The sequence below is a fragment of the Macaca fascicularis genome, chromosome 10 (assembly GCF_037993035.2).
Source record: "Macaca fascicularis isolate 582-1 chromosome 10, T2T-MFA8v1.1".
NCBI lineage: Eukaryota > Metazoa > Chordata > Mammalia > Primates > Cercopithecidae > Macaca > Macaca fascicularis.
The window spans coordinates 69400187-69426960 of NC_088384.1; the positions used below are offsets into that span (position 1 = coordinate 69400187).

The 26774-nt window shown below is 48.9% G+C and overlaps 1 long non-coding RNA gene across 1 annotated transcript; it reads left to right on the forward strand.

The window, feature by feature from the left end:
* Window positions 1–302: 302 nt before the first annotated feature.
* LOC141407895 (uncharacterized) lies at window positions 303–25218 on the forward strand. The gene is made up of 2 exons (XR_012419112.1): window positions 303–16589; window positions 24593–25218. It is a non-coding gene; the product is annotated as an uncharacterized lncRNA (long non-coding RNA).
* Window positions 25219–26774: the final 1556 nt, after the last annotated feature.

Genomic DNA, 26774 nt, shown 5'->3' on the forward strand with positions numbered 1-26774 from the left:
AGCAAGAGAACGGAGAGAAGAGTGGCTGAAAAGCTGGCCCCAGAAAAGAGCTGAGGCCCTGAAAAATGCTGAAGGCAACCAAACACGCTTCTAAATTGCTTGCTTAAAAAACACTCATTTGTTTTCCTGACAATTAAAAATAGAATGTGCTCATTGTGGAAAATACAAACGGTATAAAGAAGGAAACAGTAACTCCCTAAATCCTACACACCCAGCTGTAGTCACGACTAATATTTTGGGTATTTTCCTTCCCCGCCTCCAGGAAAGGGTTTTAAAGCTGCGCTTGGAGCGTGAAACAAAGTGAGAAAGAGTTGAGCTTCTCGGCGTGGGGAAGGTAATGTCATGGCAGCGGGGGCGGTGGGAAAGGGCTGCCTGTGCTTCCCCTTCACTCTTCACTGTTCACGTGGCTGTGGGCTGGGCAGGAGGGAGCCAAGTCTAGGGTGCATTGGGGAGCCTAGAACCACTACTATGCTCTGCAAAACTCTGAGGCGCTTCCAAAGTTTGGAGCTGGGCACGTATTTTACTGATGTCTAAAAATCGTAAGCGGTTGTCTGGGGGGAGGAGAAGGGTGTTGGGGTGACGGGGTGTCGGCGATGGAGACTCAGCTGTGTGCGCCCCTCATTCAGACGAGGGAGACCTGCCAGGGTGGGGCTGGGCAGGGAGCTTCGGGGGAAGAATCCGTCCTGAGGGTGGAGAGCTACAGGGTAAGGGGGCCAGGCTGTCGGCATTAGTGGGGTGTCCGTCTGCGTTTGATTGCAGCCCAGCCCCCAGGCTCCAGAGTCTGGGAACCGCGAAGGAGCCGTCCTTATCAGGCAGTAGGGAGAGCTGCCCCAGGAGACGGTCTCCGTGCTGAGGGCGTTCCTCGGCCTGGGTGGTGGCGCCTACTAGCAGGGGGTTCCCGGATTCCCAGGGCAGGTCTGTCTGGTGTGTGGTGTCCAGCTGGCTTGAGGCCTGCGGCCCTGAAGGCCGGGTGGGCCGGGAGGCTGAGAGGCAACCATGTTTAAAGGGAGCCAGAGCAGGGAGGGAAACGGAGCGCTTCCCCGGCCGTCCCGGGGCTGTTCCTGCCGATAGACAAGGCAGATGTGTACAATTATTGTAGTCTTTTTGTTTGTTTTAAGAGACAACCTTGCTGTGTTGCCCAGGCTGGAGTGAGTGCAGTAGCGTGTTCATAGCTCACTGCAGCCTCGAACCCCTGGGCTCAGGGGATCCTCCCACTTCAGCTTCCCAAGTAGCTGGGACTACAGGTGTGTGCCACCACGCCCGGCTCTTTTTTTTTTTTTTAGACGGAGTTTTGCTCTTGTTGCGCAGGCTGGAGTGTAATGGCACGATCTCAGCTCACTGCAACCTCTGCCTCCCGGGTTCAAGCAATTCTCCTGCCTCAGCCTCCCGAGTGGCTGGGATTACAGACATGCGCCACCGCCCGGCTCATTCTGTATTTTTAGTAAAGGCGGGGTTTCTCCGTGTTGGTCAGGCTGGTCTCGAACTCCTGATCTCAGGTGATCCACCTGTTTCGACCTCCCAAAGTGCTGGGATCACAGGTGTTAGCCGCTGCGCCCAGACGCCCTGCTAATTTTTAGATTATTTATTTATTTTGAGACAGGATCTCACTCTGTCACCCAGGTTGGAGTGCAGTGGCACCATTATAGCTCACTGCAGCCTCAACCTCCAGGGCTCCAGGGATTCTCCTGCTTCAGCCTCCCAAGCAGCTGGGACTATAGGCGTGGGCCAGCCCATCAGACTAATTTTTTTTTCCCCCAAGTCCTCACATCTCAGATGATCATCCAGCTAATTTTAAAAAGTTTTGTAGAGATGGGGGTCTTGCTATGTTGACCAGGCTGGTCTTGAACTCCTGGGCTCAAGCAGCTCTCTTACCTCAGCCTCCCAAAGTGTTAGGATTACAGGTGGGAGCCATCACACCACCCAGCCTGATTATAACATGTTAACTGTGGGCCAGGCACCGTGCTAAGTCTAAGTCTGTATATGTTCAAAGTAACCTTTGCAAATGGTCTATCCAGGTAGGTATTTATCATCCCTGTTTTACAGAGGACTCAATGGTAAATGATATGGCAGATGTGGTCAGTGCCCCAATGTCCCCCGGGCACTGGGAGGTGACCTCAGACCATTCCATGTGTGCTTGTGGCTCCCTGTATCTCTCTACAGGGCATGCTCTATGGCCCTTGGAGTGTTGGGAGTTAATGCCTCAAGAGGGATTCTTAGCTGGCAGGCGAGGGATGGGAGTTGTATGAAAACCCCAGGGTGCTTGCTCCTTGATGAGACAATTTTATTTTTAATTGTGGTTTAAGAAAAAACACACATAGCATAAAATTTACCATCTGAACTGTTTACAAGTGTATAGTACAGTGGTATTAACTGTTTGCACCTTGTTGTATAATAGAATTTTTCATCTTGCAAAACTGAAACTCTGTACTCATTAAACAACTCCCCATTCCCTCTCTCCGCAGGCCCTGGCAACCACATTCTACTTTCTGTCTGTGAAATTGACACTTTAGGTACCTTGTATGCAGTATGTGTCCTTCTGTGACTGGCTTATTTCACTGAGCATAATGTCCTCAAGATTCATCCATGTTGTAACGTGTGTCTGAATTTCCCCATTTAAAAAAAAAAAAATTGAGGTGGAGTCTCTCTCTGTTGCCCAGTATGGAGTGCAGTGGCACCATCTTGGCTCACTGCAACCTCAGCCTTCCAGGTTCAAGTGATTCTCCTGCCTCAGCCTCCCAAATAGCTGGGATTATAGGCGTCTGCCACCACACCTGGCTACTTTTTTTTTTTTTTGTATTTTTAGTAGAGATGGGGTTTCACCATGTTAGCCAGGCTGATCTCGAACTCTTGACCTTAGCTGATGCACCTGCCTCGGCCTCCCTAAGTGTTGGGATTATAGGCATGAGCCACTGCGCCCAATTTCCTTCTTTTTAAGTCTGAAAAATATTCCATTGTATGTATATACTACATTTTCTTTAATCATCTGTTGATGGATATATTTTTTAATTTTTAATTTTTGTGGGTACATAGTAGGTGTGTATATTTATGGGGTACATGAGATATTTTGATGCTAGCATACAATGCATAATGATCACATCAGGGTAAATGGGGTATCCATCACTTGAAGCATTTATGTTTTTTTTTTTTTTTTTTGAGATGGAGTCTCGCTCTGTCACCTGGGCTGGAGTGCTGTGGCACGATCTCAGCTCACTGCAACCTCCACCTCCCAGGTTCAAGCGATTCTCCTGCTTCAGCCCCCCAAGTAGCTGGGATTACAGTCATGCACCACCACGCCTGGCTACTTTTTTTTCTTTTTCTTTTCTTTTTATTTTTTGTATTTTTAGTAGAGATGGGGTTTTACTATGTTGACCAGGCTGGTCTTGAACACCTGACTTCATGATCCACCCGCCTCAGCCTCCCAAAGTGCTGGGATTACAGGCGTGAGCCACCGTTGAACAGAGCTGCAACAAACATGGAAGTGCAGATATCTTTCATTATACTGATTTCCTTTTTTGGGGGTATATTTTTAGCAGTGGAATTGCTGGATCATATGGTAGTTCTATTTTTAGTTTTTTGAGGAACCTCCAAACTGTTCTCCCTAGTGGCTGTACTAATTTATATTCCCACCAACAGTGTACAAATGTTCCCTTTTCTCCACACCCTTACAGCATTTGTTGTTGCCTGTATTTTGGATAAAAGCCATTTTAACTTGGGTGAGATGACATCTCATTGTAGTTTTGATTTGCATCTCTCTGATGATCAGTAATGTTGAGAACCTTTTCATATGCCTGTTTGACATCTGAATGTTTTCTTTCGAGAAATGCCTATTCAGATCTTTTGCCCATTTTTGGTTGGATTATTAGGTTTTTTTCTATAGACTGGTTTGAGTTCCTTATATGTTCTGGCTATGAATTCCTTGTCAGATGAATAGTTTCCAGATATTTTCTCCCATTCTGTGGGTTGTTTCTTTGCTTTGTTGATTGTTTCCTTTGCTTTGCAGAAGCTTTTTAACTTAATATGATTTGTCCATGTTTGCTTTAGTTGTCTGTGCTTGTGGGGTGTTACTCAAGAAATCTTTGCCCAGTCCAATGTCCTGGAGAGTTTTTTCCCAATGTTTTCTTTTAATAGTGTCATAGTTTCAGGTCTTAGATTTAAGTCTTTAATATGTTTTGATTTGATTGTTGTGTACGGCAAGAGATAGGGGTCTAGTTTCATTCTGCATATGGATATCCAGTTTTCCCAGCACCATTTATTGAAGAGACTATCCTTTCCTCAATGTATGTTCTTGGTACCTTTGTGAAAAATGAGTTCACTGTAGATGTATGGTTTTGTCCTGGATTCTCCATTGTTCTCCATTGGTCTGTGTGTCAGTTTTTATGCCAGTGCTGTGCTGTTTTGGTTACTATAGCTCTGTAATATAACTGGAAGTCAGGTTATGTAATTCCTCCAGTTTTGTTCTTTTTGCTCAGGATATCTTTGGCTACTCTGGGTTTTTGTGGCTCCATATAAATTTTAGGATTTTTTTTTTTTCTATTTCTGTGAAGAATGGCATTGGTATTTTGATAGGGATTGTATTGAATCTGTAGATTGCTTGGGATAGTATGAACATTTTAACAATATTGGTTATTTCAATTCATGAACATGTAATATCTTTTCATTTTTTGGTGTCTTCAATTTCTTTCATTAAGATTTTATAGTTTTCATTGTAGAGATCTTTCACTCCTTAGGTTAAGTTATTTCCTAGGCATTTTATTTCATTGGTAACTATTATAAATGGAATTACTTTCTGGATTTCTTTTACAGATTGTTTGCTGTTGGCATGTAGAAATGCTACTGATTTTTGTATGTTGATTTTGTATCCTACAACTTTACTGAATTTATCAATTCTAATAGTTTTTGTTGATTGATATTTTTTGTTTGTTTGTTTCTTGTTTTTTGTATGAGACGAAGTTTTGCTCTTGTTGCCCAGGCTGGAGTGCAATGGTGCCATCTCGGCTCACTGCAACCTCTGCCTCCCAGGCTCAAGCAATTGTCTTGCCTCAGCCTCTCAAGCAGGTGGGATTACAGGCACCCGCCACCATGCCCAGCCAATTCTTTGTATTTTTAGTAGAGACTGGGTTTCACCATGTTGGCCAGGCTGGTCTTGAACTCCTGACCTCAGGTGGGCCACCCGCCTTGGCCTCTCAAAGTGCTGGGATTACAGGCGTGAGCTACCACGCCTGGTTGATATTTATTTGTTTTAACATTTAATTATTATTATTTTTTAAATAGAGATGGGGTCTCAGTGTATTGCCCCAGCTGGTCTCCAATTCCTGAGCTAGAGTGATCCTCTGGCCTTGGCCTCTCAAAGTGCTGGGATTACAGGTGTGAGCCACCACACCTGATCTGTTGATGAATATTTAGTTTGCTTCCACCTTGTGACTATTGTGAATAATGCTGCAGTGAACATACGTATGGGAATATCTCTTCAAAATCCTATTTTTAATTCTTTTAGATATATACCTAGAAATGGGATTGCTGGATCATACAGTAGTTTTAGTTTCAATTGATCCCCTACCTGTGTTTCCTGGAATCACCACCCAAATAAACTATATGCACCAAGCCTTGGTCTCAGTATGTGCTTCTGGCAGGAACCTAAGGTTAAGCCTGTCACTTGCTTCAGGTTACTCAGTCAATAAGTGGCTCTTCTGAATATCTATTGCTATAAAATGAACTGCCCCCAATCCAGTGGCTTAAAACAACACTTTGCAGTTACTTCTGCGAATTGACTGGGCTTAGCTGGGCAGCTTTCACTTGGGGTCTGCCATGGCTGCAGTCAGGTGTTGGCTGGGGCTGGAGGGTCTGAAGGCTCGTCTGGGCTGGAGGCCCACAATGGCTCACTTGCACACTGGCCATTGATGGCAGGAAGCTCAATTGAGGCAGTCAGCCAGAGCTTCTGAAAGGGGTCTCTTCATGTGGTGAGGCCTTCCTCACAACATGGTGACTGAGTTCTGAGCGAAAAGTCTCAAGAACAAACATTCCAAGAGACAGGAACAGGAAACTATTAAGGGCCTTGCCTTTAAATGGCAGTGTGACTTCTGCCATATGCATTTTAGAGCGGGGTGAAGAAATGGACCCCCTGGTGAGGGTGGGGCAAGGCCTTGCTGCAGAAGAACATGTGGGAAGGGAGAGATTTTTGTGGCCATCTTTGGAAAACACAGTTGGCCATGGTAACAGGGCCAGTATTCAGACCCAGGCAGTCTGACTTGAGAAGCTGATTGCAACCTCTATGCTGCCTCCATTTAAGAACACATTCTGAGAATTCTTGACCTTTCTAAGGGGCTGGAGAGCCAGCAATAATGGCAAACCTAAGAAATGCTATTTTTGTTTATTATGACCTCTTTTTAATGTCCAGACTGATGTGGCCTGGTGAATTACAGGTCTCAAGCAGATTCCAAAATGTAGAGACAGTAACCTTGATGTTGACTTTTGGAAAATTATAGAGCAGAGCATGACATAACTCATTTGTGAACAGCAGGGAAAAAAATGCAGTGATGGTGAGGTGGGAGAGTTTGGTGGGGATGAGCTCTGTCCAGCTGTGGTAGGTGACATAATGGCTCCCTAGAGATATCAAGTCCTAACCCTTGGAGCCTATAAATGTTACCCTGTAAGAAAAATGGGTTTTTGCAGAAGCAAATAAGAATCTTGAGATGAGAGATTATCCTGGACTGTCCAGTGGGCCCTAAATGCCATCACAAGTGTCTGTATAAGACAGAGGTAGACTTGACTCACACTCAGAGAAGAAAGCCATGTGAAGACAGAGCAGAGAAGGATTTGAAGACACTGGATGTGAGAATTAAAGTGATGTGGCCATAAGCCAAGGAATGCTGTAGTTCCCACAAGCTGGAAAAGGCAAGGAACAGTTTCTCTCCTAAAGCCTCCAGAGGGAGCACAGCCCCGCTGATGGATTGATTTCAGTTTGGTGGCACTGGTTTCAGACTTCTGGTCTCTAGGACTGTGAGATAATAAATTTCTGTTGTTTTAAGACCAAAAGTTCATGATAATTATAGCAACCACAGGAAATGAATACACAAACCAACTTTCTTTTTAGACAGTACTGGAGAATGGGGTAAATAAATTTGTGTCCAGCCAGCATTTTATGTTACTGTTTTGGGTTTTTTTTTTTTTTTGTGAGACAGGGTCTTGCTATGTTGCTTATGCTGATCTCGAACACCCGGGCCCCAGTGATCCTCCAATCTCAGCCTCCTGAGTAGCTGGGACTACAGGCGTAGGCCACCACCCCTGGCCAGCATTTTAATAAAGGATTGACAGACTCACTGGTAATGATGGTGTTTTTTGGTGGGATTTATGGCAGGTTGCACAACTATCTGCAAAGTGTTTGCCATCAAGGAGTCTGTTGCCCTGGTGGTCGTAGAGTCTATAGAGGAGTACCTAAGGGCTCTGTGGTGAGCTCTGCCCTGGCCAATCAATGTTCAGTCCACTTTCTGGATGAAGATGGCAAGAAAGTGAAGCATCAGATGTGCAGGTGACACACGTTGGAGGGAACAGTGAAAGTGACAGCCAAATGGAGATGAAAGTGATTTTGATAGGTTGGAACTTTGGAGTAAAGCCAAGATGAATTGATATCAGAGAAAGTTAGGTTTTAAAGAGAAATCTGGTGCCCAAGCATAGAACCAGTTGAGGAGGTCTGGGCAGTATGTGTGAAAAGAAGCTCGGTGTTTCAGTCGTCACCAGCATGGTGCTGTTTTTGTAAGAGGAACCTAATTTGGGGCACTGTGGGAAGATAGTGTCCAGTTCATAGAAGCAGATGATCCCGGGGTGATCATGGCTGGTTGAAGCATACTGAACTACTTTGCCTCATTTTTAATACCCCTCCCCTTTTTGAAAATGTGTAGCAGGACAATATGGAATCAGGAAACCTAGTGTTCTGACTCTCATTGTCTGCCCCTCCGTGTTCATTCTCTGACCTCCTCTATTCTGACCCCAGGAGGCTGACCTCTCTGGACATTATCACCCAGAATATTAGCTAGCTAATGCTGTGGAACACATTATCCTGTGGAACAAAACATAGTGGCCTAAAGCAACAATAATCATTTAATGTCTCACACTTTCTGTGGGTTGGGAATCCAGGAGTGGCTTCTGACTCATGAGGTTGGCATCAAGATGCAGCTGGGTTTGTAGTCACCTGAAGGCGTGACTGAGGCTGGAGATGGCTCCCCACCATGCATGATGAGTTCATGTGGCCGTTGGCAGGAGGCCTCAGTTTTTCACCTTCTGGACCCCTGCACAGGGCTGCTTAAGCGTCCTCACAACATGGCAGCTGACTCTCCCCATAGTGAGTGATTCAAGAGAGAGCAAGATGGAAGCCACAATATCTATTATGACCTGGTCACAGTCTGTCATTTCCACAACTGATAACACAGGTCTGCCCTATTTAATGTGAGAGGGGACTACATGAGGGCAGGATTGCCAGGAGGTAGGGTGCATCTGGAAGGCTGGCTGCCACAGGAACAGTGGCAGGGGGTGTGCTGTGGCCAGAAGAAAATCAGGACAGACCAGAGCTGGAGGGTGTGATCTGCCCCAACTCAGGTTGGCCAAGTTCAAGCCCCAGTTCCGGGATGGAAAGCTCCATGCCTTGGCCCTGCCAGTGGGATTTCTGCATGTGCTGGGAGAGAAGAAAGGTTTCCTTTGAGCCCTGCCAGGATCGCGTTACAGTCTCCACAGAGCAAGACTTCAGGGTCAGGATGGTGCATTATGAAGACAGGAGCTGTGGAGCCTCCAGCAGGAGACAATGGCTTCCATTGAGGAAATATGACATAACGAGGCCACGAGTCCGCAGCCACCACTCAGGAAACAATAACCATTTCAAGAGGGCACAGGAGGTGTTACAGAGAGGTGCGGCGACACACCCTACGCACCGTGGTCACAGAGATGGTGCTAAGAGAGAAAGTTTGCTGGGATTTGTCTGAAAAGGTCAGTTATTAACAACAGCTTCTGGCTGGGCGCGGTGGCTCACGCCTATAATCCCAACACCTCGGGAGGCTGAGGCAGGTGGATCACTTGCGGCCAGGAGTTCAAGATCACCCTGGCCAACATGGTGAAATCCTGTTTCTAATAAAAATACAAAAATTAGCTGGGTGCAGTGGCATGTGCCTGTAATCCCAGCTACTCAGGAGGCTGAGGCAGGAGAATCGCTTGAGCCCAGGAGGCAGAGGTTGCAGTGAGCCAAGATCATATCACCGCACTCCAGCCTGGGTGACAGGGCAAGACTCTGTCTCTAAATAAACAAATAAACATAACAGCTTCTTAAAAACACAACGTCTTCTGACCTCCATGCACTTTGTTATTGCTCAGGCCAGGGTGGTGCTTTCCTGATCCCTTTTCTGAATTTATAAAGGCACCGTTACTGCTTAGCATCAGGTGAGAAGAGAGGGGTACATTAGGAATTAGAAGAAGGTTTGAGCATGACTTGTTTGAAACAGTCGCGTGGGCCTCTGTCGGTTTCCCTGATGTCTGTCTTTGAGATTTTGTGTCGAGCAGGGAGCTGGCTGACATCCGTCCCAGGAGCAGAGAGCGCTTTGTGTGGGTCCAGCCATTTGTCTGCTGGCAGGGGACTGGGGGTGGGCTTGGGCCTTGCCGTAGAGCACAGTCCCACCCCCCAATCGCCGTGCCCTGGGGCTGGCCTTCTAGGTGTCATATCTGGAATTATTATCAGTGAAGCACTACTCTGCCACGATGTCTCACAGCCAGGACGCGGAGAGCACAGAAAAATCTCCAAAGAAGGACCTCCCTTGGAAGATGCTTGCCAACTCTCAGGTCCCCTAAGACAGAAGGCACACGTGGGTAGACCTGGGTGTTCCTGATGGGAGTGCCCAGAAAGAACCTGTCGTGGAAAGAAGGACCCTGCTGATCCAGGGCTTAGAGATCACAATTCCATGTGGAAGGCCCTCTGGAATATTTGTGAGGGCCGTTGGGGAGGACAGGCTGGAATTTCCACCTGAGCTTAGCCACTTACAGATGGTGTGACCTTTGTGAGTTAATGTGTGTCCTCGTGGAATGCCTGGCTAGCATTCTGTGGCCCTCCAGTGCCTTTTCCCCCTTCCAGCAGCCCTCTGATTTTCTTTTGGGGAACTACCTGTCCTCTCCCTGACTTGGATGTCATCTAGGAGGTTGCTGGAGGGGATGTCTGTGGATGTCTGTGGGAGATGCAATGGACTCAAAGCCAACACAAGCTTGCTCCATACCTTTATTTACTTGAATGTCCGGGGTCTGGAACAGCTCTGAGTGAGTAGAATTTCCTACAAGTGAAATCATATTTTAATTGCAGGGGGATGTTTGCTTTTTAAGGGGAACTAGGTGAAAATATTTATAAAACAACAAAAAAATCATTTAGTTGTGCGTGTAATTTCTCCCCAATTTCTGCACTAAATTCGTACTTTCTAATTGGGTTGTTGACTCTCAAGGCATCTGCACTGGGTGTGCCTTCAGTTTGCTTCTCCTCCCAGCTCCCCGCCCAGCCTTGCCTGCTCCCTGTCGGCTCTGTGTTCTGGGATCCAGGGCTCTGGAGCCTGGAGCAGTGGACTCCCATAACGTCTAGTTTCCAGCTGGGTTCACTCCATGGGATAATGTGTGGAAGACAGGAGGGGAGGGAGTCTGGATATCCACCTCCCCAGCCCTTCCTTTCGGATTCCCTGTGGGTCGAGTACCTCCTCTTCCTAAAGGCCCCGGCTTCTGTCCAGGGAGCTCTCATTGCCCCTACCCTCTTGGCTTCCTGTAATTACTTCTTCACTTTTAGGAATCGTCCCCTTATGTTGCTGGCCACAGGATTCTGAATTAGCCTGTACTGATTTCCTAAATCCTACCTGAACCTTTGTAAATAGTCTCTTTATTAAACTCCCTCAAACTGCCCGGTCTGAGTGTGCCATCTTCTTCCTCAGGGAACCTGGAAGACGTGATATTCAAAGTTTGATTTTGTACAATATTTTTAAAAGCTTCGCGGTGTTCTCTTTCTCTTTTGAAGGCCTTAGGAAAGATTTAGGATCTGTGTGTTCAATTGAATTGCTATTGTTTGAACTTTAAAAACCAGAGCTGACCTTTGGAGAAGAGGAGAAGGGTAGCTTTGTGTCTTTCTTCAGTGCAAGACTCAACTGAGTTTGAAAAGTCACGGCTGCTGGACCAAATTGAAGATGGTTTCATTCCCAAGGGGCATAGCTCCGGAAAGCTCAGAGTAAGTTACAACAGGACTGGAGAGGGACGGCGCCATGTCTGCTGCTGTTTTCACTACTGTGAGCCTCACATGAAAGCCAGACCAAGTGTTGGGGGCTGGAGGAAAGAAATCAGGACAGTCCTTAGGATGGCAAGTCCCCTGTTTTCAAGGGGATCTTGGGATAGGGTTTTGAAGAGGGTAATGCATTCCAGAATCCACTGATAAGTTACTAAGAAAAGACACAAGTCAATAACATAAATATTGGTAGAACATCCAGTGAATGTTTCGTGGCTGCTTACCGGGACGCCATCATCCCTCAGTGTAGAAGGTATTTAGGGACGGGAAGAGGTTCCTGAGGATGAGTGGATAGAAGTGGGTTGCAGTACAGTATGCAAGTATGAGCTCACCTTTGTGGAAGGAGGAATGGAGTCTATATCTATTTAGAGCATGTAAACTCATGAGCTGGAGGGGAGCCGTATGCCTCGCGTGTGAGGTATAGCAGAGAGCAGGGACAAGGGAGAGAAGCAGATACCTAGAGACAAAGAGAACCAGCCTTGAGAACCTGCATGGAGTCCGTTGTTCTTATCGGGGTCCCACAGCCCTTCGGTAAATCCCTCTTTGTCTCCTGGGCTGGCCTGAAGCAGGGTCAGTTATTTGCCACATTGAGAATTCTGAGACTTTTAGCACTGCCGTGATCACGCCCATTTTCCAGACGCAGAAACTAAGGCTGAGAGAAGCCACACAACTTGGAAGTAAATGGTGAAGTTGAGATTCAAACCCAGGTCATCTGAGCTAAATACTGCTGTTTGCCATGTTGCTGGAGCCGGGTGCTTCCAGGAGTTACTTGGAGGTGACTCTGAGGCACCTGACTCCGTCAGGGCATCAGTGGAAAACAGCGGTACCTCAAGGGATTTCAAAAGACATTTTCTTAAGGGAGGGTCTGCTCCCGGTCTGAGTTTAGGGAACCAAGGGATGTTGAGGCATGCAGGCACTAGCAGCAGTGGGGAGCTGTTATGCCCTCCAGTGGAAGGCCATGAAGAGTGTTTCCAGCTGCTGGGGAGAAGGGCAGCATAGAGGAGGGCCACCGACTGGAGCCCCTATCAGAACCATGGGGAGGGAGGGAGAGAAGAATGTGGGGGATAAATACTCCACACTTTGCCTCCCCACTGCTCCCCAAAACCCCCATCTCCTGCCACTGTTGGCTATTGGCTGGATCAACCAGGAAGTGGAGGACCAGGGAGCCCAGGCGGTGCGGTCCCTAGGGCTCAGCCTTCCAGGGGGCAGGGCTAGGCAGGGAATGTTCGGGAAGCAGATGGAAATACCCTAACCAGCACACCACTCCCCCTGCGGAGTCCAGCTGAGTCCTAAATGCCTTTGTGAGCAGGACTCAGGGGAGCCAGGTGTGGATAAAGGGGCTTCCTGGAGAAGCAGCAGAGTGGAGAGAGGGAGGGGCTGCCCCAAGGGAGACATCCTCCTGGCTTGTCCCCTGGAGGTGGTGTCCCTCTATGCCACTCCCCCCTCCCCCCACCCCTTGCCCCTTTCTCCCATTTTTTCATTTCCATAGATTTTACTTTCTTTCTCTTTTCCCATAAAATGAAACCCACAGAGGAAAAGGGCGGCAGGGGGCACTGCAGGGATCTCCCCTCACCCAAACTCCCCCTCCACACACACCTAACAGGCATGGGACACATGTGTGATGCAGCTATGATTATTTATTTATTTATTTATTTTTAGAGACAGGGTCTTGCTCTGTTACCCAGGCTGGAGTGCAGTGGCATAGTCATAGCTCACTGCAGCCTTGAACTTGAGCGATCCTCTGCCTCAGCCTCCTGATTAACTGGGACTACAAGTGTATGCCACTGCACCTGGTTAATTTGTCTACTTTATTGTAGAGACAGGATCTTGTGATGTTGTCTAGGCTGGTGTTGAACTCCTGGGCTCAAATGGTTCTTCTGCCTCAGTCTCCCAAAGCGCTGAGATTACAGGCATGAGCCACTGTGCCCGGCCTTTGCACATATGAGTGAAGCAGGAGGGTGAGATCAAGGCTGGAAGAGACCTGGAATGGCAGTTCTGAGACAAGGATCTGGGCGCCAGAGGTTTATGTGTCAGGTGATTCCCAGAGACACAAGGGAGGGGAGGGGGAAGGGGGACAGGAGACGGAGAGCCAACAGTGGCTGCATTAAAAGCCTGTTACTAGTGTGGGCGCTTGGACTCCATTCTGTTGGAATCATCTGAGGACCTAAGCCAAACTCTTATTGGTGAGGTTCGCTGTGGACAGCGTTAAACCCTCATCAGCTCCGGGCTGTTCTACAGACAGTGGGAGTGACGGCACGTCTTTGTACCCATCACCAGTGGGTTGCAGGGTGGGGAAAGGCTGGTGGCAGGGACCCTGGTTAGGGGAGAGCCTGAATGAGCCCTTCAGCTGAACTTAGAGGAATGAGGAGCCTTCAGAGAGGCTGGAGGCTGTGCACACGTCGCCAGTGAGTGTCCATGATCCTGGAAGTGGCTGCTGCTTGCTGGACATACTGGAGTCCGGCAGGGTCAGCTGAGCAGCTCTTGTCTCCTCAGCTGTCCAGCCAGCCTGGCAGCCTCCTCGGACCTCTAATGACTTGATCCCAGTGCCTGGTGGAGGAAGGGAGGCGGTGGGCCCTCCAGGCCAGGCCACACAGACCAGCCTTTGTGCCGGGTGGCCTACGGGAGGTGTAGGCTGTCTGCACGCTCAGCGCGGCTGGGCCTCAACACAGGCTCTCTTTGTGGTGCCCAGGAACCAGGAGGTGCGGGGGTGAGACATGGTGGTGGGAGGCACAGGAGCAGGTTTCCCCGGGAGCAGCCACGTTGTGACGTGTTGGGGTGACTGCCCCAGCAGAGACTTGGGGGAAGGTAGCAGGCTGGGCCAAGGGGCACCAGCAGCTTCCAGGGGGTGGAGGTGCAAGGTTCCTGGAGCTGGTTCCTTCTGGCCAGCCCCAGGATTCCACACAGCAGGCAGATGCCACCTCCCACAAGCAGCCCTCCAGGCCCACCTGCCTGGCCTGAGATTAAGCCCCTCCTGACTCTAATTCTTGCTAATTAAACCTGCCCAATGATTCAGGGCCCTTGGAACCTGCCGCTGGGCCTTTAACATCTCAGGAGCCAGGGTTTCAAATGCACAAGCTTGAATGTTTATAAGGTTTGTTCTGGCAAGATTCCTGGTCGACTGAAAGGGTCTGTGTGGGTCCATGGTGTCTTAAGACCCAGACAAGCTCCTCCTTGACCATCTTCCTGGCCTCATCCCCTGCTCTGTAATTTGCTCACATGGTCCTGCCAGGCAGGACCAGCCTCATGGGCTTGTGACCTGTGGAGTCACACGGGGTTCCATGCCCAGATGAGCCCTTGCACTTGGCTTCATGCTCTGCTGTCACTATCTGGGAATTCTTAATACCTATTGAACACGGGGCCCACATTTTCATTTTGACTGAACCCACTGAAATGTAGCCAGTCCTGCCTCAGGGCTCAGGGAGGGGACAGGAGAGCTCTCAGTCACAGCTCAAGAGAGTCCTTAGCCCACCTCCCCAATCTCTCCTGGACTCAGGCCTCCACCACCATGTGGGGCTAAGTAACAGTCTCTCTTTTTTTTTTGAGACAGAGTCTCGCTCTTGTTGCCCAGGCTGGAGAGCAATGGCGTAATCTCAGCTCACTGTAACCTCCACCTCCCGGGTTCAAGCAATTTTCCTGCCTCAGCCTCCCGAGTAGCTAAGATTGCAGGTGCTTGCCACTATGCCTGGCTAATTTTTGTATTTTTAGTAGAGATGGGATTTCACCATGTTGGCCTGGCTGGTCTCGAACTCCTGACCTCAGGTGATCCTCCTGCCTTGGCCTCCCAAAGTTCTGGGATTACAGGTGTAAGCCACTGCATCCGGCCAAAGTGATAGTCTCTTAAGCACTTTGTGGACATCAACTTACTCTGAAACCTCTTGCACAATTTTTTTTTAAAATAATTGCTTCATTAAAATTGTATACATTTATTGTGAGATTTTAAATAATGTAGAAAAATACCAAGAAGAAAGTGAAGAGAAAATGATTCAAATTCCGTTACAAAGAGATCACTGTTATTAGCATTTTGGTGAACTTTATTATGATGCTCTGTGTGTGCGTGTATTTATATATGTTTACATTCACACCTATATATATGTATCTATATACATTTACCTACATAAAGTTTTATGTCAATGGAATCATAATGTATATATTATATGTCTCTGTGTGTGTGTGTGTGTGTGTGTGTGTGTGTGTGTGTATTTGACAATATATTAAGTTTTGGGCAGTTCAAAGTCCAAGACCTATAGATTTATTTCACTAATTCTGACAGTTGCGTGGAGTTCCATTGCACATTAAACCATCATAAATGACTGACCCAGTCCCCTGCAGCTGCATGTGGCAGTGGCTGCCACATGTTCACTCTTAAAAACAAGGCCATGGTGTCTGGGCACGGTGGCTCACGCCTATAATCCTAGCACTGTGGGAGGCTGAGACAGGCATATCACCTGAGGTCAGGAGTTCGAGACCAGCTTGGTCAACATGGCAAAACCCCATCTCTACTAAAAATACAAAATTTAGTCAGGTGTTCTGGCGGGCACCTGTAATCCCAGGTACTCCGGAGGCTGAGGCTGGAGAATCACTTGAACCCGGGAGACAGAGGTTTTAGTGAGCCAAGATTGTGCTACTGCACTCCAGCCTGGGTGACAGAGAGAAACTTCGTCTCAAAAGAAAAAAACGAGGCCATGGTGAACATTCCTATAGATACACCTTTGGTGGGGAGGGCAGTCCTGGGTTTCCTGTTCGCTTGTTTATAATGGAGGGACTGAAACGTTCAGAAGCCCCAAGCAGTGGGCAGTTAGATGGGGGCATATTTCAACCCCTGGGGTTGAAGCTGTTGTTCCCAAATCTGACTGTGTTTTCACTCTCCGAGGCACGTGTTGAATATCCCAGCCCAAATCTCTGGGGGCCCAGTCACCCTGCTGCCCTCTGCACAGGCCCCAGAGACTGGTTCCCTTTTTTTTTTTTTTTTTTTTAATTTTTGTTTGTAGAGATAGGGTCTTGCCATGCTGCCCAGGCTGGCCTTGAACTCCTGGGCTCGTGATCCTCCTGCCTTGGCCTCCCAAAGCACTGGGAATATAGGTGTGAGCCACCGAGCCCAGCTGACTTACGTCTTTAAATTCTTAGCAGACCTACTTGTGCTTTCCTCCTTCGCCTCTGGCCCTGGGTGTCCTCTCTGAGAAGGGACGATGACAGCCCTCTGCTCTGAGGAACTGGCTCAGTTGCCTGTCACTTGGATGATGCCCCATGCTGTAGCTTTGGACATCTCCATCAGCACCGCGTCCCCTGCCTTGCAGCATCTGACATAATGGTAGGTACCCAACAAGTGTCTTTGCATTGGATGAAAAGTATTGTTGGCTGGGCACGGTGGCTCATGCCTGTAATCCCAGCACTTTGGGAGGCTGAGGTGGGCGGATTACCTGAGGTCAGGAGTTCAAGACCACCTGGCCAACATGGTGAAACATTGTATCTACTAAAAATACAAAAATTAGCCAGGTGTGGTGGCGCATGCCTGTAATCCCAGCTACTTGGGAGGCTGAGACAGGAGAATCGCTTGAACCTGGGAGGCAGAGGTTGTAGCAGTGAGCTGAAATCGTGCCACTGCATTCCAGCCTGGGTAACAAAAGTGAAACTCTGTCTCAAAAAAAAAAAAAAAAAAAAAAAAGAAAAAAGAAAAAGAAAAAGAGGAGTACTTTCACATCCTTTTTTCTTTATTTCCCCTCAACATTTTATTATAAACATTTTCAAACACACAGAAAAGTTGAATGCATTTTCCACTGAACACTCATATATGCACCCCCTGGATGGCATTTTACTATATCTCTTCATCACACAGCTCTCCATCTACCTATCACTTCATCTTACTGTTTTCTACCTTTCAACAGGAGCCGCAAACCTCAGTACGCTTCACTCCCAAAGGCTTCCACGTGTGTATCAATAAGTAGTATTCAGGAATGCCTTGATAGTTCGTTTTAGGTAAAATTTACATAGAGTGAAATGTTCCAATCTTAAATGCACCATTTGCTGGATTGTGACAAATGCAGACATTTGTTAAATCAGACTCCTCCCAAGGGAAAGATGTTCCCATCCCCCAGAAGGTTTCTTCATGTCCCTTGCCAGTCAGGCCACCCCCACACTGCCCCCAGCGGCAACCCCTGTTCAGGTTTTTATTTCATTGCAGATGAGTGTTTCCTGTTCTAAAACTTCCTAGAAGTGATTCGTACTGCAGGTGCCCTTCTGAGTTCTGGCTTCTTTCCCTCCCTGTAGCGGTTCTGAAATTTGTCCTCGTTGCTGTGGGTTTCAGTAGCTTATCCCCTGCTGTTGCTGAGCGGGGTCCCCCTGAGTGCATGTACCTACCATGGGGTGTTCATCCTTGCCACTCTGTATCACTCAGCACACATTAAAACACCCTTATATACTATCTCTCACTCGACTCAGTTTGCCTGAGGTCCCACTGCCAATTCAAGGGCAGTCAGGATTTGTCTCTATGTTTCTAGGCGGGGAACCCATACAAAGGTCACCAGTGGAGACCTGCCCCATCTCACTGGCCCTCCAGTGGCCTCTTCTCCCTCCGCCCCCAGCCCCAGCCAGCACTGCAGGGCTTCCTGATGGTGGTGGGTATGTTGGCTGCCTCGGCTTCCTCTCCTCGTGTTCCCCCTTCAATTCACCGCAGGCTGGCTTTGGCTTCCCCTTCCCGTCTTACCAGTCCTCCTAGTAACATCCAACGCGGTCATCCCATCCCCCTCCTCACAGAAACCTCCCATCTGTTGCCCTCTGTGCCCACCCGCCTGCCTCCACGGCTGCTGCGACTCAGTTTCCTTGGCTGTCTCTCCTCTCGGTGACCTTCAGCGTTGAGGGAGTCTTCAAGGCCTAGTTCTGGACAGTTGTCTCTGCTCTCTGAACTCTCACTTCCTACAAGGTTGCATCCAGAACCGTGGCTTTAAATTCCACCCAGTGCTGGTAATGCCACAGCCAGACCTTCCCTTAATTCCGGAGGCTCCAGGCTTGCATCACCGTAATCTCCACTTCGGGCTCAAATAATCCTCCCAAATTGAACAGCACCATAAATGTAAGCCTTGGTTCCCCCCTCTAATCTGATCCTTCCCTGCCCTCCCATCCCCAGTAAGTGGTCCCAGAGGTAGCTCAAGCCTGAAGCCTGGGGATTGTTCTTGATTTCTCCCATGTCCTTGTCTCCTACATTCAACTTATTACCAATCCACAGAGCATCCATCTCCAAATCACATGTTTTTTTTTTAAAACCATATAATGGAGGTATGATTGACACACAAAAAGCTGTAGGGTTGTTTTTTTGAGACAGAGTCTTGCTCTGTCTCCCAGGCTGGAGTGCAGTGGTGTGATCTCGGCTCACTGCAGCCTCCGCCTCCCAGGTTCAAGTGATTCTCATACCTCAGCTTCCGGAGTAGCTGGGATTACAGGCATGAGCCACCATGCCTGGCTAATATTTGCATTTTTAGTAGAGAGGGGGTTTTACCATGTTGCCCAGGTGGTCTCAAACTCCTGACCTCAAGTGATCCACCCACCTTGGCCTCCCAAAGTGCTGGGATTACAGGCATGAGCCACCACGCCTGGCCTGCAGATATTTAATGTATACAATTTGATGTGATGGAGATATGTACACACCTGCGAGAACATCCATCAAGGCCATAAACTTATCCATCACTGTAAGTGTCCCTCCGTCTCCTCTGTTTCTTTTTCATTTCTTTATGTGGTAAGAGGACTAAACATGAGATCTACTCTCTTAGTAAATTTGTAAGTGTACAGTACAGTATTGTTCATCACAGGCCCTAGTTGTACAGTAGATCTCCAGAATGTGTTCATCCTGCGTAACTGAGACATTGTACCCTTTGACCAACATCACCCTGTTTCCCCCTCTTCCCAGTCCCTGGCAACCATCATTCTACTTTCTGCTTCTGTGAGTTTGGCTGTTTTCCGTTCCATGTATAAGAGAGAAAGTGAAGTATTTGATTTTCTCTGTCTGAGTTACTTCAGTATCTCATCATGTCCTCCAGGTCCATCCATGTTGTCACAAATGGCAGGATTGATCCCTCCCTCCCTTCCTTCCTTCCCTCCTTTCTTTTTTCGTTCTCTTTTTTAGAGACAGGGTCTTGCTCTGTTGCCCAGGCTGGAATGCAATGGTGCCGTCATAGCACAGTGCATGCAGCCTCAAGCACCTGGGCTCAAGTGATCCTCCTGCCTCATCCTCCTGAGCAGCTGAAACTACAGGCATGTACCATGATACCCGGCTAATTTTTAAATCTTTTGTAGAGACACGATCTTGCTTTGTTGCCCAGGCTGGTCTCAAACTTCTGGCTTCAAGTGATTGATTCTCCTGCCTTGGCCTCCCGAAGTGCTGGGATTGAAGGTGTGACCAACCACCCTGGCCCTGGATTTCTTTCTTTTTAAATGTTGAATAATATTCCATCATAGATGTATACTACAATTTCTTTATCCATTTTTCCGGTGATGGATATTTAGGTTGTTTCCAGATCTTGGCCATTGTGAATAACACTGCAATGAGCCTGGGTGCGCAGATAACATCTCTTCAAGATCCTGATTTCAATTTCTTCAAGTACAGTCTTACACCTGTCCCCTTCTTAACCCCCATTGCCACTGCCCTAGTCCATGGGCCATGCTTAAACTACAAGTATTTCTGGTTTATCTGTAATTCAAATGTAACTGGCTGCCCTGCCTGTGAGGGCCCGCAGCCGGCCAGCACCTCCTACTCTAACCTTGTTCCCACTAAGGCGTTCCTGTTCCTGCTACCCGGGCCAGGTGGGCTCAGAGTGAGCCAGAACAGCCCCCTGCCCCCCTTCCTTTCCCCCTGCAGCATCTGAGGGGGAAGCAGATCCTTTGCAACCTGTGAGATCTGAGATGTCTCCACTGCCCAGGCAGAGCTGGGTCTCTGCCCTACTGCTCGGACACAGGCGTTCCACTTGGCTTGCTGTCAAGAGACTGACTCCAGTGCTCTGATTGTAAGGATCGAGGAGACTGACATCTGTGAGGATCCCAGCAGGGGGCCTGGCTCACTCAGGGCCAGGACACGGTAATGCCCTCTTGGTCCTCCTCATGCCTACTTCCCCCTGGACACAGACAGGGGCTGGGCTGGTGAGGAAGCCATTCTCCAGCGGGAGCAGATCTGACAGGACCCGTTTCTCCTCTCCCCTGAGCAGGCTTCTTTGAAAACCACTGTGCGTTTGGCCAGGTACCATGGTTCATGCCTGTAATCTCAGAACTTTGGGAGGCTGAGGCGGGTGGATTGCTTGAGTTCGGGAGTTCCAGATCAGCCTGGGCGATATGGTAAAATCTCATCTTTACAAAAATATGGAAAAAATTAACCTGGCATGGTGGCAAGTGCCTGTAGTGTCAGCTACTCGGGATGCTGAGATGGGAGGATCATCTGAGCCTGGGAGATTGAGGCTGTGGTAAGCCATGATCATGCCACTGTACTCCAGCCTGGGTGACAGAGTGAGACCCCATATCAAAACAAACGAAAAAAACTCCCAAAAACCCCCCACTGCATTTTAAACCACGCACAGTAGTGAGCAGTCCTGTTTCAGGGTAGTTCTGGGAATTACAAGGACAAAATCTGGCCTTGTGCCTGGTGGAGCAACGTGGGGGTGTGGACGCTTGTGTGTGAACGCCCCTCACCCACGTGGGACAAAGTCCATCCTCCGTGCCAGGCCCTGGGCAAGCCAGCCTGGCTGATCCACCTTGCTCCTCCCCCTCTCTTCTTTGTCTTCCCTGCAAACTCCTGCCAAGTTTGGAAGCAGAAAGAGCTGACGGTTTGGGGTTGCGGAGAGCATTCCTTTCTAGAATAGAAGTCAGCTGGTGGGGAAGAGGATGCCCCTTGCTCTCGGTGCCTCGACTTCCTCATCGGCGTAACGGGGCTAAGGAATTCTGCCTGCTTCTCCCGGAGAGCACATGGGACCCACCAGGCCCTCAGTGCTCAGTAAGAGGGGTGCCTTCTGTCCTTGCGAGTGACCCTCCTTTGAGACCCAGCGCCCGACCGCCCAACAACTCGGAGCTGTTTCCCCCTTGCTCGTAGCACTTTCTGGCCTCTTCCCTTGCCGTCTTCAGCGTGTGGCATGGTGGCCCTTTCTCTTTACGTTTTTTTTTTCTGGCACTAGAATCTGAGCTCCTTGATCTTCAGGGATTGTGGTTTCCCCACACAGTGCCTGGTATACAGATAGTGCTCAATAAATGCTCACCATGGCAGAATTTAACTGTCTTTGAGGTATCCAGAATATAGAGATGGGTTCCTCCAGCCTCCTACTCCCTCAGGCCTATTCTAAAATAAAACCTTAATTCCTGTCCCTGAAGGCAGGTCCTCCTTCAGCCAACTAGGTGCCTACTAGGTACACCGTGCAAGGTGCTGGGGATGCTGCTGTCACCAACACACCCTGTCCTGGCCCACATGGGGCTGCCACCCCCGCCCCCAATGCTCTCCCGGGAGCCTGAATCCTAGCGACCCCTTCAGAGCCACCCCTCTGGCTTCCAAGCACCTGCGCTACCCACTCCCACCCTCCCTGGAAGCGATGGCGCAGCCTGGGAGCCAGCTGCCCTGGGGGGCTCAGACCTGTGGGTCAGATCATCCATGTGTCAGGGAAGGAAAGGGAAGCCAGGTCTCCTTAGGAAGAGTAAGATTCCAAGTCCTAATTCATCCTTTTTATACCTAAGGTGGACCAGCCCTGATTTTATGCCAGGCCCTTTACTTGTACTATTTTATTTAATCCTCACGATAACCCTATGAAGTAGGTACTGTTAATATCATCCCCATTTTACAGATGGAGAAACTGAGGACCAGAGAGATTAAGCAACTTGCCCAAAGTCACACAACCAGCAAGCAGTGCACAAGGGATTTGAACCCAGACCCTTCTGATGCCAGAGCGAATGCCCTTGAACCTCTAGGCTACACTGCCTGAGGACTGTGGGGCTCTAAAGGGATAAGGAAGGAAGCTTGGAGGGACTGAGTGCTGGGGGAGTGAGTGGGGTGTGTGTATGTGTGTGTGTGTGGGTGGGGCTGTGCAGGGAAGCGGTTGCTACAGAGGGGCAGGGGAGGGGGGTGCTGGGGAGGTGGGGGAGGTAGAGAGATGAGCCCCAGAAGCGGTCAGCTGTGCTGACAATGGATGGGGCAGGAGAAGAGAAAGCCCAGGCAAGGGAGGTGAAGCTCTGTGAGTGACTACACCAAGCTCTCCCTCCTGCCCAGGGCACAGTGCCAGGCCTCACTTTTGAAGTTAACGAGAAGCAGATGGAGGAGTGGGTTGGGCTAGAGGCGGAGACTGCCTGTGCTACGTGGCACCCCTCGGCAAGCCTGGAGCTTCTGTGAGCGGCCAAGAGTGAGGCAGGGCCTTGCGGCTGGACTATGGGTCTCCCTCAGGGTTTACTACAACTTGGACTTGCCAGTGCAAGAGGGTGGATCTTGTTCAAAGATGGGTTCAAACATTAGCAGCCTCAGTGAACGATGCAGCCTGGGCTCCATGGAGTTGCTGCCACCCATAAGAGGGTATCCCTCCTGCCATGGGCAGTAGATGCATAATCAACGCTTTAGTTACGTCACATAACGGCTCTGTAAACAGGATCTGGAATCAGCCATGAGCTTGAACCTCAGTCCCACTATTACTAGCTCAGGAGAGGGCTTGACCCCCTCCCCCAACTTTTTCAGTAACAGGGTCTTGCTCTGTCATCCAACCTGGAGTGCAGTGGCATGATCATAGCTCACTGCAGCCTTGAACTCCTGGGCTCAGGCGATATTCCAGCTTCAGCCTCTGGAGTAGCTGGGATTATAGGCGTGTGCCACCACACCTGGCTAATTTTTTAATTTTTTGTAGAAATGAAGTTTCACTTTTTGCCTAGGCTGGTCTTGAACTTCTGGGCCCACGTGATCCTCCCACCGTGGTCTCCCAAAGTGCTGGGATTACAGGCATGAGCTACTGTGCTTGGCCAGGGCTTTAACCACTTTAAGCTTCAGTTTTCGTCTCTGAGGCTTCCAACTCAGGCAGCTCTGAGCCAGCTCTGAACCAGTCACCACTTGCTGCCTCTTAAAGGTTCAGAACTCAACACAGTGCCTGGCACATAGTAAGTGCTGAGTAAAAGCCAACATTGACATTTAATTCACAAACAGGTGGAGGATGCAGCAGAGTGTCCTGGGTCTTCCTGAAAGAAGTGAAGTGATGGCATTTTGTACTTTTCATCATTCATTCATTCAGTCTTCATTCAACTCTCCTACCAACCTGGCCTAAAACGCAGGCAGAGTCGGTGAGGCGGAAGGAGATGGCTCTGGGTCCGTCATACTCCGCGAAGCCTGTTGGAGGGAAAGAAGCAGAGAGCCCTTCAAGTGAACTGGAGGGAGATGGGTTCCTATTAGGAAACCCTGGATTCAGGGAACCGATTACCAGAGGAGCCTCACAGCAGCCTCCTGGGAACGGAAGGTTACCAGGCAACCTGGCGCTGGGTCACTTCTCTGCCGGCCTGTGCTAATCTCCCTGCCGACTGACTATGCCCCTGAGACTCTTCTGCTCCCCCAAACTCAGCATGCAACAGACTATGGGTTGCCTTGGTAACAACCAGGGCTCCATTTTTATATGTTCTTACTATTTCCGGGTCAATACCACTCCTGGGTCAATACCACCTGACTGTGATTGGATCTTTCTGAGTTCACATTCTGTCCCCCTCTCATAAGTAGGGCCCTTTCTGTCTCAAACCTGATTGTTTGCTTCTTCCTCCTCAGCAAGAAGGGGGATCACACTCCCAAAAAATGTAGGGTCACTAGGAAGGCACCCAAAATTGTCTACTATGAACAGAACAAAAGGCCAGCTACTCCCAGCAGCCTTTTCAGATAACTATCTTCACACCGTTTACACCATCTTTATTTATCCTCTTACCTCTCTTTCTCCAGGTCGGTTAAGAAGCTGAGAGCCACAGTAAAAAGCCAAAGGATGTCCCAATTTACATTTCCAACCTTGTCACCTGCAGTTTCCTGCACAAACCCACTTTTCTGGGCAGACAGGTGCACCCTGCCAGCAGAACACGTCTGGTTCCTTCCTCCCACCAAACTTCCGCCCACACTCGCCTCTGTAGCCAGATGTGCTCCTCTTCATATCTTTTTTTTTTTTTTCTTGAGAAAGTTTCTTGCTCTGTTGCTCAGGCTGGATTACAGTGGCATGATCATGGCTCACTGCCACCTTGACCTCCTGGGCTCAGGCGATCCTCCCACTTCAGTCTCTGGAGTAGCTGGGACCACAGGAGCACACCACCATGCCCAACTAATTGAATTTTTTTTTTTTTTTTTGATAGAGATGAGCTCTCACCATGTTTCCCAGACTGGTCTAGAATGCCTAGGCTCAAGCGATCCTCCCTCCTCAGCCTCCCAAAGTGGTGGTATTACAGGCGTGAGCCATTGTACCCAGCCTCCAAATCTTCACCAGCCCTCAAAATTAAGCTCAACTTCTGTCTCCTCCAAGAATTTTACACAGGATTCCAATCTGGAGGGATCAGTTTCCTGCAAGTGTAGACTTTATTGACTCTTCCACCATTTGGTCTCCTATGTTACCATCAGGAAAAATTAATGAAAGACTTTCAAATGGACGAAAAAAGAGTAAATGCCACTGAATGTCCAACCTAGAGCACTCTTCCAGTTTATCACTGCCTTCCATTGCCTTTGAGCCATGTTACAACTCTGTAAGTCAGAGAGAACTGATAATAGTGCAAATGATTTGAGTTCATAGAAATGCAAATTCCTTGTGTCCCGTCGAGTGTACGCGATGGTTGCCCTGTGGATAAACTTCCTCTGCAAGTTCATTTCAGCCTCCTGTTGACTTACACGTGTGTGGTTTTTGGACTTCTCCTTTTAACCAGTTAGAACATCTTAACTACTTCCCATTAATTAATTAGTTAAATAAAATTTTTATATTTTAATAAGAGTCATAATTTTGTCTTTTTCCCAAAAATTATTCTTTAATGTTATTTAACTCTTGAATTAGAAAAGATAATGGCTTGGCACCCTGTATCCATCAGTGTTTTGGGGAGTAGGTAATAGAAAGGCGAAAGGGGCTGCCAAAAATAACTGTCTACCCGTCTTTCCTTGACAACTAAATTGTGCACGCTGGGCGGGGCGCAGTGGCTCACACCTGTTATCCCAGCACTTTGGGAGGCCATGGTGGGAGGATCGCTTGAGCCCAGTAGTTCAAGACCAGCCTGGACTCTGTCTCTACAAAAAAAATAATAATACTTAAGAAATTAGCCAGCTGTGGTGGTGCACACCTGTATTCCCACTTACTCGGGAGGCTGAGGTGGGAGGATTACTTGAACTCAGGAGTTTGAGGCTGCGGTGAGCTACGATTGCACCCCCGCACTCCAGCCTGGGCGACAGAGCAAGACCGTTTTGCTAAATTTTTTTAAATTGTGAGTTGTGTGAGTGCTATATCTAGAAAGTTCAAATATTCCTTTTTTTTTTTTTTAACATAATGAGGGATTACTAAGGGGGCTAGTGTACTAGACTCTGTGGAATTATTATAAAGGAGGTCCAGGGAAAATACGAAATCAGAGAATGTCGGAGCTGGATGAGGTCAGAGAAGCCACCCTGAGCAAGTCTCTCATTTTTCTCCTGAGGACACCGGGCTGCCTGAGCTGGGGGGGTCTGTGTGGCCCGTCAGAAGGTAGGATTTGGGGATTCTCTGACAACTGTTCATGAGATGGGGCACGCTCACTTACCCCAAATCTGGTTTTGGTAACGAGTTGGGGGGAACGGCCACCAGCTAATTGGAAACAGATCCTCCTGAGGCGCACTGGGCTTCCGGGCTGTTTCCCAGCCTCCTTGGCAGCGGACTCCTCTTCCGAGGTATGTTTTGCTGACGTGGCTGGCCGCGGGAAGCTGGGAGGCACAATTTTCTGAAGATCCGTTTGCAAAATTGAAACCCTGCCTTTGAGAACCCTTCACAGTTCACAGCTGTGAGGAGATGGGAGCACGAGGCCAGGGGCAGCCTTCCAGCAGCTCTGAGACTCACCAGTGTAACCCAGGATGCCCTCAGCTTGGTCCGGGGCTTCAGCAGTCATGCCTCCAGCGTGTGTCCCTAAGGGGTCCTTTTGGGGAGAACACTCTGTCTTCTCTTTGCTGGAGCTGTTGACCTCTCTTCTCCCTCTTGGTTTCCTCCACTTCTGCTCCCATACCTGGTTTCTGGAAGGCCGGGTGCAGCTGCAGCTATGGGGCTTCCATTCACTCGCCCCACCTTGGGGAGACAAGGGTCCCCCACACGGCTGTGGCCACAGGCCGGTCTGGGGTGGTCTGGGGTGGGGTGGAGGGCTTTCTGGCAAACAGGCTGCGTGGTCTTCTGCCTGAGGAAGGCAAGAGCAGGAAGCCAGGCGTCCAGCTCTCCACTCACCATTATGGTAACTCTCCCAACTCCAGAGGGACCCAGTCTGTCCCACTGTGGCCACCCACCCCGCCCACAATAACCTGTCTGGAAACAGAAGAGGAAAG